Genomic DNA, 10,224 nt, shown 5'->3' with positions numbered 1-10,224 from the left:
TCTTCTTCTTCTTCTTCTTCTTCTTCTTCTTCTTCTTCATTCACTGGCAGAGTTTATTTGAGTTTGGTAGTTTATTTTTTTAAAACCATATGTGTGAAGTCACTTGGGCCTGGATTTCTTTTGTGGGAGAAGCTGGGAAATGTGCCACAAAACCCTCATGTTTATTTTCTCACTCACTGTGTTCTCTCCTCTCCTCTTCTTAGTATGTTTGGAGTGATCCAGAAAGAGGAACGTTTTAATGAAGTATTTTTGAATTACTTCAAGGAAAATAAAGTAGAAATAGCCCATGCCATCACCAAGCTGTTTCCTCTCCTAGAAAGCCTAAGAGACCACTCCTTCATCACAGACAAAATCTATGCTGTAAGTGACATTGTGTTCACTACCCCACGGCAACCGAGACTGTCTTTTTAAAAATTTATTTATTTATTTTATGTATATGAGTACACTATAGCTGTGGTTGTTGGGAATTGAATTTAGGACCTCTGCTGGCTCTGGTCAGCCCTGCTTGCTCAGGCCCTAAGATTTATTATTATAAATAAGTACACTGTCGCTGTCTTCAGACACACCAGAGGAGGGCGTCAGGTCTCATTACGGATGGTTGTGAGCCACTGCACGGTTGCTGGAATTTGAACTCAGGACCTTCAGAAGAGCAGTCAATGCTCTTACTCGCTGAGCCATCTCACCAGCCACGATAACTGAGACTGTTAACTAGCATTTGCCATCCTGGATGCTAGGGTTCTTTCCTTGGCTAAAAAGCCTGGGCACACCCTTTTATAGTCATTAACTATTCTATCATGTAGAAGGTAACAAGCCACTTCTGCTCCTAACTGAAGGCACTGTGGCTGAATTACAACAAGGCTGGGGTGTAAAGTGACTGAGTTCTAATTTGCTGTGTTCTAATACCCTCACCACGCCCCATCCCACCCGATGAAAGAAAGAAATTGCTTAGTCTCACTGATGGATATTGATTAGTGACTTACAAAAAAAGCAAGGTTAAAATAATGAAAGAACGAGAATAATATTGTTACAGGGTCTAAAGTTTGTCAATTAATGATTTATAGGAAAACGGAGACAGGAATTGATGGGGAAAAGTAGATTGACTTAAAATTCTGGAAAGAACCCCCCAGTTTTCTGAGAAAGAAACTTCAATCTTTCCTCATTCTGCCAATAGCAAAGCTACAATCTGTTTATTAAAAAGATGAAATGCAGGCCAGGAATATTCATATGGAAGTACAGCTGGGAGCTCAAGTTATGAGAACTGACAAATGAGTCTTTGTCCTGGACCAGTCTCTGCTCTGACTGCAAGGCTCCCAGAACGGGATTTCCCAGAGAAGCTAGAAGCCACAGTCCCCTAGACAGTGTTATAATGTTTACCTGTGTCGGAAGTAACTGTGCTTTGACACTCTCTCTGTTGAACTTTTTAAAAGGATTCTTACGAAGCCTGTAGGAACTCGGTTCCCATAGAGAAAGTGGTGTACAATGTTCTCAGTCACCTGGAGAAGTTATCCGACTCATCATTTCTCTGGACTCTGTTTAGCAGAGTGAACCTGAAGGAATATCCTGCTTTAAGAGAGATTCATAAAAGCTTGGAAACTGGTAAGTCCTTCTCTCACCTCCCTTTTGCAGTGAAATTCTATCTTAAAATTTTTTGTTTATTATTTGACAATCTCATACGTGCATACAATGTATCTAGTTTTTCTGTTTTTGTTTTTTGTTTGTTTTTTTCAAGACAGGGTTTCTCTGTGTAGCCCTGGCTATCCTAGAACTCACTCTGTAGACTAGGCTGGCCTTGAACTCAGAAATCCACCTGCCTCTGCCTCCCAAGTGCTGGAATTAAAGACATGCTCCACCACCACCCGGCAATGTATCTAGTTCTAAACTGACCAGGACTCTATCAATTCCCCTCCAAGCCTCCCAGCATGACCCCTTACACTTCTATGTTCTTCACTGTCATTTTTGTCTCCATCTTCTTCCACCTTCTCCTTTTTATAACGTACAGAACATTTAGTGCTGCTAATATGTACATAGTTGTGGGGCATCCACTGAAGTGTGAACAACTTACCAGCAACCATGTTCCCTGAAGAGAAAAACTGACTCTCTCTACCAGAAACCATTCACTGCCAATAGTAACTCAGCTAAGGGTAGAGCCTCGTGAGTCCCTCCCCACTAGTACTGACAAGCTGATTGGCTTGCTCATATGTAGCTCTTGTAAGGCAATCGCAGCTGTGCTGTGTTTGTGAACTCGGCAGTCACAGGATATCCAGAAGACAGCGTTTCATAGCTGTCACCCCCATCCTCCTTCTGCGCCCTCTTTAATGTTCCCTGAGACTTAGGGCGTGGGATTGAAATAAATGTCCTACTTAAATACAGCTCTATTTTCATTCATTTAATCTATATAGCTAAATTGCTCACTGTGTGCCATTGCCTGAGCCGGGGTCATGGACATAAGGGCTAATGCTCTGTTTCACTTTGTGGGCGGCCTCTCCAGTTCTTTTCATGAAATCTTGATGTTTCTTTCACTCCCGATTTAGCTCTCAAAGCACCTTTTTTTTTCTGCTTGCGCCTGGACCGCCCTGGAGATGTCTATGTCTGGCTCTTTCCTGTACTTCTGCTCATCCTTCTTCTCCCAAGGAAGCTCAGGCTCCCCTCTTTGCTGATCCCATCTCTGATGCTCTTGGCTTTTAACAACCACCACCACCACCTATGTGGGTCTATGACCTTATTCACTCTACTCTAGAGGGAACCCCTGTTTCTTCCCTGTGATCTGGGCACCCCTTCCCGTGAACTGAAATAAGATTTCATTGCACTCAATTGAGCAACTAAATACTTTTCCCCCTGGATCTGAGGAATGAACCCAGGACCGTGCGCTTGCTAAGCAAGCTCTCTACCACTGAGCTAAGTCCCCAACCCCCAATTAATTAATTTTTATGATGTTTCCACTGTGTCATAATCCTTAGAACCCAAGAGAGCTGGAGAGGTGACTCAGCAGCTAAGAATGCATGCTATTCTTGCAGAGAACCTGAGTTTGATTCCCAGCACTTACACTGGGTTGTTCACAACCACCTGTAATTTCAGCTTCAGGGTCAACACCTTCTTCTTGCCTCCACAGACACCCATGAGCACATAAAGCACATACTGTCATACATAGACTTTAATAAAAACAAAACAAAAGCCAAACCCCCATAATCTCAAGTTTATTGTCTATAGCAGTGGATCTTAACCTTCCTAATGCAGTAACACTTTAATAGTTTTTCATGTTGTGGTGAAACCCCCCAACCCCAACCATAAAATGATTTTGTTGCTACTTTATTTTTTTCAAAGATTTATTTATTATTATAAATAAGTACACTGTAACTGTCTTCAGACACACCAGAGGAGGGTGTCAGGTCTCATTATGGATGGTTGTGAGCCACCGTGTGGTTGCTGGGATTTGAACTCAGGATCTTCAGAAGTACGGTTGGTGCTTTTACCTGCTGAGCCATCCCACCAGCTCTCGTTGCTACTGTTATGAATGAGATCATCAGTAATGTAAATATCCCATGTTTTCCAGTGGTCTTAGGGGATCCCTGTGAAAGGGTCATTCAACTCGAGGGGTCCTGACCCACAGGCTGAGAACCATCCGTTATAAAACACCTCTCCCCAACCCCCAGGGGTTTTGTTTTGCTTTCTCTTTTTCATGTTGTGAAAAACATGTTGTTCATGTTTTTCATGTTTCATGTTGCCCTGTAGGAAGGGACAAACTATATCCAGTCCTAAAAACCGTCGATATCCCGAGTGACCCAAGGGTTTGAACTTCCCACTCGACTATGAAAACTCACAGAGGCTCCATCTGTCAGACTGTTCTCACTGGACTCCAGCCCCACTGTCCAGGGCTTAAGGTGATGCTCTTGTCACTGGCCCGCAGGGACTGATACTTTTCTCCCTCCACTCAGAGCTACAGGATGGATACACTTCCCAGAAAAGGAAACAGGAAGGACAGAAGCTCGCCACCACCGTGCACCCAAGTTACGAGCAAGGTACTTAGAACTGGGCGAAATTTTCGGTTAACTAAGAGGGAAAAGAAACATGGACAGGGCTGGCGAGATGACTCAGCGGGTAAGGGCACCGACTGCTCTTCCGAAGGTCCTGAATTCGGATCCCAGCAACCACATGGTGGCTCACAACCACCTGGAATGAGATCGGACGCCCTCTTCTGGTGCTGCCTGAAGACAGCTACAGTATATTACGCCAGAGCTAGCAGGGCATCCTGAGTTCAATTCCCAGCAGCCACATGATGGCTCACGGCCATCTGTACAGCTACAGTGTACTCATACAGATAAAATAAATAAATAAATCTAAAAAAGAAAAGAAAAGAAACATGGACAACAGAGCTACAGTGGTGGTGGGTGGGGAGTGAGAGTGGGGGATGGGCAGTGCTATGCAGAGAACTCTGAAGGGGTAGGAGGGTGATGCTTTCTAAAAAAAAAGACCTATTTATTTTATTTCATGTGTATGAGTATTTTTACTTGCGCGTCTCTCTGCACTGTGTGCCTGCCTGCTACCCACAGAGGTCAGAAGGGGTCAGAACCCCTGCAGCTGGAGTTGCGGACACTTGGCAGCTATCATGCTGGTGCTAGGAACTGAACCTGGGCCCTCCGCAAAAGCATCCAGTGCTTTTAACCATCCCTCTAGCTGTAGTGCAGCTATGTGTCGAGTGGCAAATGCACTGATGGGGCAGAGACACACTTTCCTCAGTCGTAGTGAGTGTAGACTGTGCCTCTGAGTGTGGGTTCCAAGTTAAGGATTCTTTAACAGAGAGCTGGGAAGGGCTCTGAACTGTGGGTCAACAGTGAACTGGAGAAGAGACAGTTGGTGATAGCTGAGGTGATTGGGAAATCTGGATGGGGAGCTATCGTTCAGGAGTAGAAATAGCGGTTGGAGCACAGCAGCCAAGGAGAACCAGAGACAGTGGGAAATGAGCTGCAAAGTCCCACTAGAGAGACAGGAGAGATAGAAGTTGGGTGACCCTCGAAACTGGTGAGGCCAAAATATATCAACACCTCTTTGTGAGAGAAGCCATGGTGCTTCCAGATGGACTCCTGATGGAAGCTGAGGAGAAAGAGCGGAAAGAGGAAGACATGAGTGATCAGGGCTTACTGAGTGCCAGCTGGGTCCTCAAACAGCCATGTTTTCTCCTGGGGCGCAGCTCATCGTAGCTTCTGACACCCAAGCTCAGGAGGGCCACGTTTTCCCAGTCATGGCTCTTGGGACCCCTCTCTTTTTCTGTCTCTTAAATTTCCAGTAAACTTAATAGTTCCAGCTCTAAAAGGAGGGGAGGTTAGACCAAACCCCCTCCCTACTGCTGTGTGAGAGGCAAGGCAAAGGATTGGGTTGACTGTCACTTTTAAAAATTACTTTGTTGCTGGGCAGTGGTGGCCACGCCTTTAATCCCAGCACTTGGGAGGCAGAAACAGGCGGATTTCTGAGTTCGAGGCCAGCCTGATCTACAGCGTGAGTTCCAGGACAGCCAGAGCTATACAGAGAAACCCTGTCTCGAAAAGCCAAAAAAAAAAAAAAAAAAAAAAAAATTACTTTGTTATTTTTATTATTGTGAGAGTGAATGATGGGGGTGGCAGGGTGGACATGCACACCAGTGTGTCATAGTGTGAAGCATGTGCCTTTCCCCCTATAGGGTCTGAAAATCACTGAAGGAAGACCCCTAGACTGAGATAGTATGCAAAAACAAAGAGTTTATTTTGCAAAAACAACCAGCACATGGGGGTCAACTCTTCTCTAAAATGGAGATCCCTGACAAAGGTACACAGATCTTCTTGTAGGCAACCAGGGTAGGTCTGTAGAAGGATTAGGAAATTTAAAATTTCATTGGTTGGATGCTAGGGGTTCACAGATGGTCAGTGGTCTGTATCCCTATGTCATGAACATTTAACTGTAGGATGAGATAGGGCTGCCCACTGCAGATGGCCCATTCTGAGATAGGATATTTCCCCATTTTGTGGTTATCCCCAGTCTGTTCTTTGGGAGGGGGTTTTTATGACCTCATTATGGATTTTATTTTATTTTTATTTTTTAAAGGTGTTTTAAAAAAAAAAGATTTATTTATTTATTATATGTAAGCACAATGTAGCTGTCTTCAAACATCCCAGAAGAGAGCATCAGATCTCATTACGGCTGGTTGTGAGCCACCATGTGGTTGCTGGGATTTGAACTCAGGACCTTTGGAAGAGCAGTCGGTGCTCTTAACCGCTGAGCCACCTCTCCAGCTCATTCTGGATTTTATGATCTGTTCCTAGAGCTGGTGTCTTATGACTTAGTTTCTGGAACTTATGGTCTCTTTCTGAAGCTGATGCCTTTTTATGGCCTTTTTTCTCAAATCAGGCCAGGTCCTTAAATGGAGCCAAATGGGGTCCTTAGATGGAGACAAATGGAGTTATGTGGCCCTTTCAATACTAGCCCAAATCTCACATCATAAACGACTTGTGTTTTAGATCATTCTGAGGAAAGGTGAGATATTTGTCTTCCCCTCCCCCAATCACACACCCGGAGCCAGCCTTGAGCTGCTGCATGCTAAGATGTGAAGGAGAAAGTCAGTTGAGGCCTGGGAGATGCTAGAGGTCCATTATCCAACGTTAAGGATCTTCTCGCTTGCATGGCTTTAGAAGAGGCTGTCTCCTTAAATCTGACCCCTTTGGCCTCTTGCTTGTTCTGTTGCCTGCTTGCTGCTCTCATCCTGTCTGTAGGTAAAAGACAAAGGGAACCCAAGAGCGCCTTGGTGAGACTTCGTAGAGGCTGGGGATAGAGCACAGAGAGATGAGCCATCACGGAGTGAGCCACAGTGATGAGCTCAGCCTCGCCTTACTTTCCTGGCTCGGCAGACATTGGTATGGAGAATATCGTTATACTGGGTGGTTAAAGTCACCACTGAATGTCTGTGATCCTCAGACTTGCACATAAGAAAGATCACAATGTATGATCTCTAGGAGGAAGAAGGGAGGGAGGAGACTCAACGAGTGAGATAGAACAGGAAGAGTCCCACCTTGTACCAGTGTGTGTGTGTGTGTATGTCCTGATTACCTCTGTCTCTTGAACAACAGGATGTGTTTATGTATGATGGCAAAACCACCTGGGTGGGGAAGCAGGGTTCCTAATACCCTGGCCTTTGACTGACAGCTCCACCCTGCAGTGAGCCTAAACAAGCATGCTATACTATTCTGCAAGCAGAACCATCACCACTGCTGGCCTCTGCCCCTGGCAGCGCTGTCATCCTGGCAGCTACATCTGCTGCAGTGCCTGTGGCTGCTGGGGTCACCCATATCTCCATATCAACCTTAGGGTCTCCGTCACTCAAGAGTCTGCCTCTGCAGCCACTACTCTGGATGCCCAGCTTCAGCCCATCTTGACTGGCCAGCTGCTGTAGCCACTTAAGCGACTGCCATCACAACTTCCCAGCTTGGCAACTTCCGTCGTTGCCAAGGCAACCTCTGCAAACAGCTGCTGGGGTGCTTCAGGGGCAGAAGGACAGGGGGCCAGCCTCCCTGCTAACCTGAGGTAGATTTTTCCTATAGCCTCCTGGGGTGGTGAGCACAGACTGCCTTCTCAGCTTAGGCATCTCAAGGGTAGTGCGTCAAACTATACTCAGGCTCTTCATCACAAACCTTCCCCATTTCAACCTCTGTCCCTTCTTCTGTGTCCCTTCTTCTTTGCTAATGTGGGTAACAATGTCCACATTAATGTCCAGGTCTTCAAGCAGTAAGCCCAGGAGCCCAGGAGTTCTTTTTTTTTTTTTTTCTGGCCCCGCTCGCTCCATCCCAAAGATTTATTTATTGTTATATGTAAGTACACTATAGCTGTCTCCAGACACCCAAGAAGAGGGCGTCAGATCTCATTAAGGGTGGTTGTGAGCCACTAAGTGGTTGCTGGGATTTGAACTCAGGACCTTTGGAAGAGCACCATGGTGTGCTCTCTCTCTCTCTCTCTTTCTCTCTCTCTCTCTTGTGCATACACACGCAATTGTGCGCATGCTTGCGCACACGCACACACAGACACACACAATACACACACAATACAGAATTAACAAAATTCTGAAAATAAAAGCAATTGAAGGAATTACATTTGTGCAGATAGTTTGTGTCTCAGTGACTTTGGTGGAACTAAGTCCTCTTCATGGGCACCAAACCCCACAGATGTTCAGATCTTTAACGTAGCCTACACACCCCCTCTTGTTAAGTCATTTCTAGCTTGCTCACAAAACGTAAGCAATTACTCATTGCCTTGTTCCACTGTTTAGGAGATAATGACAAGAAAAAAAAATATGTTCCTGCTCAGTGCAGATGCAATATATTCTTCCCAAGTGTTTTTGATTCATGGCTGGTTGAGTCTTTGGATATAGAACCCGAGGACAGAACAGTCCTGAGCATTACGTGGAGAACTTCAGGTCTTTTTTTTTGTTTGTTTGTTTCTTGTTTTGAGACCAGTTCTCTGGGTAGCCCTGGCTGTCCTGGAAATTGTTCTATAGACCAGGCTGGCCTTGAAATCTGAGATCCGCCTACCTCTGCCTCCCAAGTGCAGAGACTGAAGCCATTCACCACTGCTGCCTGGCAGGAGAACTTCAGGTCTTAATAGAGTTAAGTTAATTATGTTAAAGAATGCAGACTTAGGCTGAGATAATTATCAGTTGGTAAGCGATAGTAAAGGGGAGGGGGGAAAAGAGAAAACAGAAAAAATGAAGTCAAGGGAGTAAAAGCCTTGAGGGCTGAAGGGAGGAAGGAAGGTGTATTGTAGGGAAGCCAAAGCTAAGTGGGAGAGGATCGTTTGCCTGTTCATGTGTTCGTTCATTCGTTTGTTTGTTCCTTCTCTCCTTCCCTCCTTCCTTCCCTCCTCCTCTCCCCACTCTCTTTTTCATTTTTCTTTTTCTTTTTTTTTAAAGATTTTATTATTATATATAAGTACACTGTAGCTGTCTTCAGACACACCAGAAGAGGGTGTCAGATCCATTACAGATGGTTGTGAGCCACCATGTGGTTGCTGGGAATTGAACTCAGGACCTCTGGAAGAACAGTCAGTGCTCTTAACCCCTGAGCCATCTCTCCAGCCCTCTTTCTTTCTTTCCTTCTCTCTCTTTTTAAAAAAGATTTATTTATTTATTTTATGTGAGTACACTGTCACTGTCATCAGACACACCAGAAGAGAGGGCATCTGATCCCATTACAGATGGCTGTGAGCTACCATGTGGTTGCTGGGAATTGAACTCAGGACCTCTGGAAGAGCAGTCAAGTGCTCTTAACTTCTTAACCGCTGAGCCATTTCTCCAGCCCCCACTTCTCTCCTTCTTTAAGACAAAGTCTTATTATATGTAGACCCATTGGCCTTGAACTCATGATTGACCCCTCCTGTCTCATCCTTCCAGGTGCTAGGATAAGAGGTGTGAGCCGTCACACCTGGCTAAGGTGGTAAAAATTTATCACTAAGCTTGTCCTCTGCAGTCAAGTGTCAGGGGAGAAAGAACAGAACATGTTCAGTTTGTTCCAAGGGAGTGGATGAGAACACTTCAAGTAACATTCTCTTCTTCTTCAGGGACAAACCCATGTACACATGAAAACTGGGCACAACCCTGTTTTGCGAAACAAGGGAACCTACAGGAGCCAGAGACACGGCAGAGCCAAGTGGATGAGATCATTGGTAAGGATAACATATGATGTCCACTGTGAAATAGGTGACTCTTGTAAGTTAGAGTGGAGGTGACTGGTTGAGCCTATGCGTAGAGTCCAGCTCTGTGGCTCTGGGAGCCTCCGATGGATGCAGGAGCCAGGGGCCCTGCCCCTGCTTTGACTGGGAAAACAGGTAGGCAATGGGAGAGCTTTAAGACATCTGGGAGGGAATAGTCACCCTAGGAGATATATTAGACAAGGAAGCCAGGTGTGTGTGTGTGTGTGTGTGTGTGTTCGTGTTCATGTGTGTGTGTATAGTAAGAGATGGGAGTGGAGACAAAACAAAGGCAGAAAGCACTGGAGATCCACAGAGTGAGGGAGAAGGAAGAGTTAGGAGCCCACAGAGGCAGAGAAATAAGCAGAGGCAGCAGGAAGGAGGAGGAAGACTTAAAAAGATGGAGAAATGACAGACAAAGTTTTGAGACAACCAAAGCCAGGGTGGCATCTCTCAAAGAGAGGGCTAATATCCAAGGTATACAAAGAACTCAAGAAGTTAGACTCCAGAGAACCAAATAACCCT

General features: G+C 45.4%; 1 pseudogene; it reads left to right on the top strand.

The window, feature by feature from the left end:
- LOC116089486 overlaps nt 1-10,224 on the top strand; it is a 23,838-nt pseudogene that overhangs the window by 9,591 nt on the left and 4,023 nt on the right.

Source organism: Mastomys coucha, unplaced genomic scaffold, assembly GCF_008632895.1.
Source record: "Mastomys coucha isolate ucsf_1 unplaced genomic scaffold, UCSF_Mcou_1 pScaffold14, whole genome shotgun sequence".
NCBI lineage: Eukaryota > Metazoa > Chordata > Mammalia > Rodentia > Muridae > Mastomys > Mastomys coucha.
The sequence above is the reverse complement of the archived record's forward strand: the minus strand, read 5'-3'. Positions and strand labels throughout refer to the sequence as shown.